The sequence below is a fragment of the Elaeis guineensis genome, chromosome 13 (assembly GCF_000442705.2).
Source record: "Elaeis guineensis isolate ETL-2024a chromosome 13, EG11, whole genome shotgun sequence".
NCBI classification, from domain to species: domain Eukaryota; kingdom Viridiplantae; phylum Streptophyta; class Magnoliopsida; order Arecales; family Arecaceae; genus Elaeis; species Elaeis guineensis.
Window position 1 is genome coordinate 79,106,053 of NC_026005.2, and position 10,698 is coordinate 79,116,750.

Below are 10,698 nucleotides of genomic sequence, written 5' to 3' on the forward strand. Positions count from 1 at the left end.
TAGTAAGAATTACTGAGTAGGTTTATGTTAATAGTTTGACCTAACCAAAACTTTCAGTGGAGGCCCATCATCTACTGAAATGAAATTGAGATAAAATTAATTACTAAAAATTATTTGAAGTAACAATTGGTTGAGAACCTATCCATAGATGCATATGAATTGATCGAGCCATCCTCAGATTTGTATGCAGTCTGTATGGATTCTAGTACCTGCTAAAGATTAAGATAATTTTTTAGTTGGAGGTAAAGGTTACCAATTCAACTAAAATAGAGAGAAAATCTTTAGACTAAAGTCCAAGTCTTTAGGCTTAATCAATTCATAAACATAGAGCCTTGTATTTTTCTTTCAGTTATGGCTAGATATCCATTGCTCTATTCACTGTTTGACAGTGACTGATTTATAGGACCAAACTTTGATAGATGGTATCGAAAGTTGTAAATAGTTCTAGAGCATGATGGATTCTATATATAATTACGGATCCAACATCTAATATTTTACATCCAATACACATAATACGATCAAAGGCACTTATTAGAAGTGGCTAAATGATCGTGTCATCATGTGATTTTTTTTTTTAGAGTAGTAAAGAATATGATTTAGTTGTAAATTCGATGATACTCAGCGAGAGAAAATCTTTCAAATATTGAAAGATTTTTTTTGCACCTCTGAAGATGTATTTTCAGTGGAGCAACAATCTTTTGAGAAAAAAAAAATGAAGGTACAAAAAGTTGTGCTTGGACTAAGGAGCCTAAACTGACAAAAGAGTCTAAGGTTAACTTAGTCTGGCAGAGTCTCTTGATCCGAATAGGCTAAGGAAGAGAAATCAGCAAAGGATTATTGAATAAGGTATTATATGATAAGATCTTATGATTTCTCTATCTGTGACACTACTATCTGATATTGGATGTCGGAAGTCCATGCAAATTATTGCAATGACTTCAGATTAGTAAAAAATTTGAAAACAGCAAGAGGTTCCTGAATGTTGGAGATAGAAGTTATGTTTCAATCCTGATTTTAAAAATCATCGAGCCTATTTTCAATTCTAATAATATTATTTTTAGTGTTACTATTGTCTAATAATTTTTGTGATATTATTATTAATGATGTCAAAATCATGTAGACAATTGAGAAATGATATTTATGAATAGTCACTGTCTGTTAGTGTATAGTACACAACAAACAAACATCCTAAAATAGATGTTGTCACAGATATCTACTTTTAGTAATTTAGGCTTGATCATATAAATAAGAATAGATAAAAGATAATTCTCAAAGTCAATGATTGTGAATCATTGTCAACCTGTCAATCCTATCTCCTCAGTAAGATGACCAAGTCACCTTTTGCTGGAAAAAGTGAATGACCTAATAATATTCTTAGTCTGATACATATTGATGTATTAGATCTATGAATATGTTTGCCATAAATTTGATTTATTTGAAATGTTCAAACAATTCCATAATAAGATAGAGAAATAAACTGAGAAGAGCATTGAAACTCTTTAGTCAGACCAAGAAGGAGAATATTTTTCTGGTGAGTTTTTGACATATCTAGAAGAGAATAAGATTCTCTCTTAATGGAATCAACTTTGTTAACATAATTCTATCCATGATAGGATTTACAAATCTGCCAACTCCTTTTAGGGTTATGCTCTTAAGACTCTTGTCGTGTTCTGAATTGGATTTCAAATTAATCAGTTGCAAAGACTCCATATGAGATATGGACTAGGCATAATCGATACTTTCTTACCTTAGAGTTTGAGAGTGTTTATTTAATATCAAGCATTTGCGGATCGATTAGCTTGGATCCCGATCCTATATGTATTATTTTGTAGGATAATCCTAAAGAATCTAAGGGATATAACTTCTACCTTGCTCAAAAATAAAAGTTGTTCGGCATTCTTTTTAAAAAGAGAGTACCTTAGTGAAGGAACTGATACCTTTAATATGAAACTTATGAAGTTCGACAATAAAAAAATCGATACAATCTAGTAAATCCAAAGAACCGACAAATCTAGTAAATCCAAAGAACTGAATTTGATTAGATCAAATCTGAAATCTATTTTAAAGGCATCATTAAAGAGATTCGATAGAGTACCACATCCGTTGGATAGATACTTCAGTTTCTAAGTCCGAAATGTGATCCTGTTGAACTCGATGAGAACAACAAAGATCTAATCACCTACATAGATGCCATACAGAGATCCGACTCTAATTAATAGTTTGAAGTCATAAAGTCCGAAATAGAGTCCATAATGATCAATGGTGTATGAACACTCATTGATCCACTTGAAAGAATAAAGCCCATAGAGTGTAAGTGAATCTTTAATAGGATCAGAAGGTGCAGACGAGAAGGTGAAGACCTACAAAGTCATCTGGTTGCCTAAGAATATTGGCAACATTATGGTATTGACCATAACGAGATAATTTCTCTTGTAGCAATGCTGAAATATTTCGAAGTTGGAACATATATTTTGATAAATGATCAAAATACATGGCTTTGTTGAGAATGAAGAAGAATCCTGTAAAACAAATGGATTAATAGTTCTATGAGTATATTTCTTATTTTGTATGTGAATAAAATTTCTTAATCAAAATGACATTCCTTACATTACAGGGAATAAAAGTTTCACCGTTATCATTGCTTCTCCATAAAGGACTTTGGAAAAAGCATTCATCATCCTAGGGATGAAGATCTATAGAGATAGATCTAAGAGGGTGCTTGGGTTATTCCAGTCCACGTATATAGAGTATTTATTAGTAGAATTTATTCTATTATGAACACCATATATGAGACTGGATATGGTACACTCACTATAGCAGTGAGTGGATATCTGTAAGATTTGGATAAGAATCACTGGAAGGTCATCTTAAGTATTTGAGAAATACTAAGGACCGACGATTCGATTATGGAGAATCTGACTTAAAATTTATAAAGTATGATTTTAATTTTTAGTTGGACATAATAATAGCAAGAACATATCTGAATACATCTTTATCCTAAATAATAGAGTAATCTATTAAAAAGTTTCAAGCAGAACAATATAGCCAATTTAATTTGCAATGCAGAATACATTGCAGCATCCGATGCTTGCAAGAAAGCTATATGATTGTACAAGTTCATTGGCAAGCTAGGAGTGGCACCTCCCAATGATGGTCCTATTGTATTGTATAGCATCGGAGCCATAGCTCATACCAAGAAGCTGAAGTCCATTAGCTTACCAAGCATTTTGCATCGCTACCACCTTATTCAAAAATCTGTTAAGGTGATGTCGAACTTTAAAAGATCGATGGAAAGGAGAATATGACCAACCTATTTACTAAAGTCTCGATATCTAGGAGTTCTGAGATGATAAATTGAAGATGGATATATGATACTATACTGATTGACTTTAGTCCAAGTGGAGTTGTTGGAAAATATATCCTAAAGTCAATCATTTGATGATTATGCTAATTATAAATATATATGAATTGATAAATAATAAAAATTATTTGATCTTTTTTATCACAAGGTTACATCTTCTAACGAACTTCTATATTGTGATGAGGTCCTTAGGATTATTTTAATCGATAAAAGAGGATTTATCATGTAATCCTTAAACTAGTTCACGATCAAATGATATGCTATTATTAGGATGATAGTGATATCAAGTGTAGGTCGTTGTGTGCCATATGCGTTGGTTATCCTCATAACCAAATGATGTGGAGATACTGATATGGCATGCAAGTGAGATATAGGAGTACATCTCATTGAACATGACCAACTACGAAGCATCTGCTGTCAAGAATAGCTCGTGAAGGGTATGGATATAAATATCCTCTGACCTGAGATCACCACGGTGACTTGCAAGCAACTCACGTACTTTGGTGTCAGACTAACTCAGTTTCTAATTCAGTGACGGAAGGTTTCTGGATGCAGTCAAGTATTTATCAAGTTTGTGCATGAGTCAAGATGGGATTGACCCCTCCAATTAGTAGGAGTTAATGTATCAATGTATTTTAATTTAGCAAAATCTGAGTCTGGATAATCCATATGATCGATTTGAAAGATTGAAATATAATGTGGATGACTTATTTAGGATTGACAGTTAAATCCTAGGTCATCCTTGAGCATTAGGATAAAAGGATGAATTATACGATAATCATACATCAATAGATTTTTGAATGTTGCTTCATCTTCATTCAACCTATTCGGACGTCGGATCATCATTGCTAGATGGTTACATCGATTGATTGAAAAATTTATTCTGGTGCTATCGACTTAGATTCAAATCTATAGAGTCACACTTAAAAAAAATTTTGACTGATCATGTGGCTAATCAATGATTGAGAATTATTCAAGGGCTTAATTGTTAATTCGATTGATGATTAACTTTATGCAAAAGTTGTAATAAATTAATTTACCAAGTGTTAGTGAATTAATAAAGATTAACTAGCAATTAGATTGCTGATTAGCTCAATTTGATTGAGTAAAGAGGATTAAATAAAATCTAATTAAATTAAATTCAATTAGGTTTGATCTGATTAGGTTATGAGATGATCTAATCGCTAAGGAAGAATTATCCCTGATTTGATCCAAATTTTAGTTAATCAATTTTTAATTTGATTAAAATTTAATTAAAAATTTATAAATCTAATTAGATTAGTTTCATCTATTTTATTTAGACTAAACCAGATGTGATTTGATTTGGATTCAAATAAGGAAACCTATAGTCCATATAGGATTGGACTCTTCCTCTCCATGCGCCTCCCACTTTGATGTCATTTTTCTCCTTGCTAAAATAGTTTTTGCATGAGATTTTTTCACACTAAAGAGTCCTTTATCTTCTCTATCTCACATCCAATTTGGGTAGGATCAGGTTTTAAATAGTATGTTCAAATTTGATTTGAAATAGGATACCATATAGATAATGTTTGACATTATCTCTAAGACCTTACCGCCAACTTATTTTTTTCTCCTTATGTGTGCTATATTTTGAGGAGATTTTTATGAAAAATCAGTTGGAGAACTAATTTATCATGAAAAAATATGAGAAGGGGTGTCCCATATTTTTTTGGGCATGTTTTGGCATAGAATTGGGAGTAGTGCGACATCTTATGGTAGAGTCCAAGATCCTTAGGACTCTTCACCCTAAACCATTACATGCCAATAAAAAGGGGTTTGCTCTTTCTTTTGCGCATGTAAGAGACCAGAGAATGAGTTCTCCATATTGAGGGGCTTTGGGGTATGGTTCTTAACATGAAAAAGAGGAGGAGAGTCTTCTCTCTTGGGGTGTGCGTAAAACCTAGTCTTCTAGGGTTTCTACCTCAGGTTTGAGAAGAAATAAAAATAAGAGAGAAAATAGTTTCTTCTCATCTTTCTTCACCTCTTCATTTCCTTCAAAAGTTTATCTTCAATCTCTAAAAAAATTTTAGATATTTAAAGAAGGGATCCAGATCAGCCAAAAAGAAGATCTTCGTGCGAGCTAGCACTCCTGAGAAGACGATCAGATCGGGGCTTTGTAGATTTTCTGTAGAGATCGGATATATGTGTGACTGCAAGCAACCAGTAAGGATCATCCTTACCATGTCTCTCAGCAGTGACGATCATCGACCGTACTCAGATATCGAGTTCTGAATTAGATTAGAAATAAATGTGATCTACTGCTTACATCCATGCATGCAGATTTTATAATGTGATTATTTTAGATTTTATATCAACATATCATATCATAGATCTTAGAGTAGATTGATTTGATGATTAGATCAGATACATGTTAGATTAATTTAATTAATCTAATTATCTTTCACTATAATTTATTCAAAAAAAATTCAAAATATATGCATGAAATTGTCTACATTTTCCAACAAAGTGTGGGTCATATAGTTTGGATCAACATTTGATTTATAGTTCGCATTGTATTTTATTATTTTAATTATATTTAAACTCTTAGTTTAGCTCAAATTTAACCATTATGGCCTAAAATTTGTACTCACACATTCAAACACTAGATATTAATAAAGATGAATTTTATTCATTTATATCAAAGTGATTACAAAGTTTAGATTACAGAAAAAAATGAAAGGAGATACAGGTTATCACCTCGAAGCACCACCAAGATGGCTTGTTTCAGAACAGCCTCCTTTAGCATCGGTAACTTCTTCAGTTTGGATGGCCACGTTGATCTTGTTCACCTTGGCAGAGTGGCAAGATGTCTTGGCGAACTTTTTCACATTGTCCACTGCTATGGCAATCAGACTTTCATCCACAACGTCAGCTTGAAGAGACCTGACGCTGTCAGTAGGGAGGTGCACCTAGATCATTCTTTTGCACCTCTCAAAGCCTGCTAAGAATGTCATTCTGCATGCCTGGTTTATAATCTTAGTCCTTTTTTTTCACCACCAACCCATCCTTCTTTCGGCATGCATGGTCAAAAACTCTTGCTCTCTAAATTGACGCCAGAGATGATCGTAATTTTCTTTTACCTCCTTCAGTTTCTTCTTCTAGTGCTCTGCCTCTGGCGAAGCTTCTTGAAGCTCAACAGGCAACTTCAGAGTTGCTTGAACCCTTCCGAAAGCAGAGCCTTCCTCTCTCTGAGGTGTTCTCTCGGTACGACTTTCCTTTTTTGAGAATTTAATCCTCTTAGCTGAGCTTCCGCTAGGACTCTTCTGAGAATAAGCCCCAGAAGAAGCATGGTCTCGACTTCTTTTCCCTCCGAGTGTCCTTCTTAGGCGCTCCAAGTGTTCCAAGCATGATGCCAGTCTCTTTGAACCCTAGATCTTTGCCTCTCGAGGTCTTCAATTCTTCTTTCAGCCCTCCTTAACTCATTATCTCGATGATTGATTATCTCCTGGGCTTCTTGATGAGCCTCTTTAGAGAACCGAGCTCTTTGGCTAGTTACCATTATTTCTCTCTACCTACTCCAATTGATACTTCAGCAAATCAACTTCATCCTTTGCCACTACAAGCTCCAATGATGAGACGTCTGAAGTGACACCAATGAAGCTGGCCATGTAGTGTCCCATCTATGCAAAAAATTTGTGAGCAAATATCAAAATACTGCATGTTACCAGAGATCAATAAGAAGATCTAAAAATTTCTTACTTGCACGAGTGACCTCAGGGTGCTAGCCATCCGCTCCTGAGCCCCTTGCTCATCCATATACAACTCTGCAGACAATAGAAAGCTCCTAAAAAATTCATTGCTGATCGAAGATTCTCCACCATGGATAGGACAGAGGATGCCAGTTCTGAAGGGCTGCTTGAGAAACAGCTGGAGGAAGACATCCGATGGGTGTCACCAGCTCTAAAGATTTTTCAATTTTCGTCGTCACTGCTAGAACTCCCTCGGAGTTGCCAGCTACATCCACCACCTATGCCACCACAGTTGAAACTTTTGCAGGGCTACTAGTTGTTCCTACCGCTACGCCCTCTCCATCGATGCCTCCTCTTTTGTCGAAATCCCTTTCGATGGGTCTTTCATCACATCCTCCGATGAAGCAATCGCCAATTCAACAACTTGAAGAAATTTTCATCCCCCGCTGCCGCTGGAGTCGATCCGGTGGCCAGAGCTTGGGCATAATCATCCTCTGGAGCTGAAGGACCGACGGTCGGGGCCTTGGCCTGTTTCTTTCGAGCCAATGCCAGTTCAAGTTTTCTCACGAATTCTACACTCATCTTGCCTCTAAGGGTCACAATAAGGGTTTGGAGAAGGAAGGTCTCACGATTACTTCTCTCTGACTAAACATCTAGGAGCTTGATTTAAAAGGAAAATGAAGATGAAGATAAAAGCCGTCGCTTAAGAAATTAAATTTTTGAGAAGACCACCAGCTTTGAGGTCCCATGAATTACGATCGTTCGCAATGATCATGCCAAGATGACGTCAGCAGCTTTAAATGCTAAACATTTGCGAAGGCATGAAAGTGCACATCCTCAGATTCGATGTATGACTTTCGAAATACTATTTTATCTGATTCTCAAACTCGGGAGCAGGGGGTAGTGTTACAATGGTTATCGTGAGTATCTCGGATCAGCGTGACAACCATGAGATACCTCAGATCTTTAAGCTATCATCGGGACCACTTACTTAAGAGCAGAGCCATATACAGTGCCGAGCAGCTCGCATCTGGTCTGTCATATGGTCTACTTGGTGCACTCAATTACCTCGACAGGCCAATACTTTAGCGCATGGGTTGTCCCAGTTATCACAGTCGGCTCACCTCATGATGCGCGCGATAGTTGTCTACCCTGAGTTGATAGACTCAGACGTAACCAACTCTCCTGATCTCGCAGAAGCGATTAAAGCCTGAAATATTCGTCCATAATAGCATATTCAATGGCCCTACAATCTCAAGATCGTACGATCTCACAGCTATTCGACCAACTGTTCGACAGCCTTCTATATAAGCAATCAAAGCCCTAAGAACCACGTAAGTCAATCATTTCCTCTCAAAGAACTCGTTGCTATTCCTATTATTCTCTGAATCTAACTTGAGCATCGGAGGATCCTCGTCGAAGTGAAAACCTCTGGTTTGAACTTATTTTACAGGTCACTCCAGCACCAGCATCCCTATGCGAGGCTCAATCGCCTTCTCTCCGACCTCGATCAAATCAAGTAGCAATAGATATATTGGTGAATATGTTGGTGTTGCTTCTATTTCATAAAAATAGGGAATCCAGGAAGTTTGGTTTTGTACCCTCTTTTAAAAGAATATTTTTTTACTTTTCTTGAAAAAAATATTTTTGTGAGAAGTATATTTTTGCTTCAGACCTTGCAAAAGCTTTTTTTTAAAAAAAAAGGAACATCACACCATTAGATTATGCAAAGCAATTGCTATTCTGACATCATGTTTTTAATGCATATTTCATGTTGCATTCATAATAAATTTCAAAGACAAGCAAGGAGATGTGGAAAAAATGAATGCATGAAATCATGCAATATTGCAACTTCAAATTTAGAAATGAAACTTTCACCTTCTATATTTTCTATGTTATATCTGAACAATATGATATTGCGGACTAATGTCAATCATAATCAAATCTTAAATTTGAATTTGAGATCCTCATCATTTATTCTCTTCCATCTTCTTTATATCTATTATTATGTTATTATACTAATGTGTAGGATTTGAAGGCGGATTCTCTTAGTGTTCATTTAGTTGGGGCATATCAAATTATGGGGTAATCTAATGATTGCCCGAAATTATTTATTTAGAAAAATGAGGATAATAAAAAATAAATTTTATCACATTTGGTTTGTAAAAAAATTACTTCAGAAAATAGCATCAACAAAGATTGCTATGTTTGATTGGAAATAATTTTATATAAAAATATTATCAAATTTTTAATAATACAATTGAATAAATATTTCAAATAATGATTTTTTTTGTCTGTCTATTTGTTGTACAACTTATTTATATAAATACTATTGATATTGGCTATTTTAAATATTGAAATATATTTACATGAGTTACTAATATTTTTAATTTAATTATATATATTGAAATTTTTAGTATATTTTGGTATATAAATAAATGTAATAATTATTAATAAATCATATATTAAATTTATTGATAGTTAATAGATTAAAATTTATTTATTACTAATTAATATTTTTAAATAAACACATTAACATATTAAATATACTATTATTTATAAACATTATTAATCAATATATTAATATATTTATAATATATTATACAATACATATTAATATAATTAATATTTATTATGTAATGTAATTGACACAATATGAATATAATATAGGTGGGTATTTTTAGATTCTTCTATTTGGTAACCTAATGTGTGAAAATAAATACCACTATTTTGATCGTATTTGTTTTACATTCCTTCAGAAAAATGTCATGAAACTTTCAATTTATTTTACTATCTCTTTCATCCATGTTTTATCCTAAACATATATAAGATTTTTTTTTTCTCATACTCGATTAATCTCAACTAAACCAGTCATCATTTTTCAATACGCATGCCTACAGACCGATTTTTTATTTAAAAATTATATAATAAAAATATCTTTATTTTTTGAAAAAAATTATGACATGTTATAACGTAATATAATCAAAGATATCATAATATGACCTAAGATATTATAATATTAAAAAATATTTTTATCCAATTACTTAAACATATTTAATATCTATAGGTCGATTTTTTCGTTTGAAATTTTGAATGACATAAATATTTTATTTTTTAAAAAAATTATAACATCCTGTGTATATTATACATGCAGGATGTTATAATATAGATATAAAATATCATAATTTTTTCAAAAATAAAGATATTTTTATCATATAAAAAAATTTATATTAAATACATATTAAAAAATGATGATCATATTAATTAATCAGATAAGATGGTATATTTTACATCAGATTTTTTTACACCACCGACAGTGCACAAAAAATTTCACATAAGCCGGGGCCAAGACACAATTTGGGACAAGCCAACTGCGTTTCTTGATAGTTATTACAAATGTCAGCGTATACAGCCATCGTTTACTGAAAGATATCTATGTTGTACGCTCTCAATGTACATACCGATATACCAGCCTGACCTGCGCTTGGTTTTTCCCATTCTCCACCAGTCCACGAGGGGAAAATTCTCGGAATTCCGTGTGCTTTATCTTGCATCTATATAGTTTGAGCAAAAGAGCAACGTAGAAAAAGAAGATTTACGGTTTCAGAGCTCCTACTGCAAGGTGGG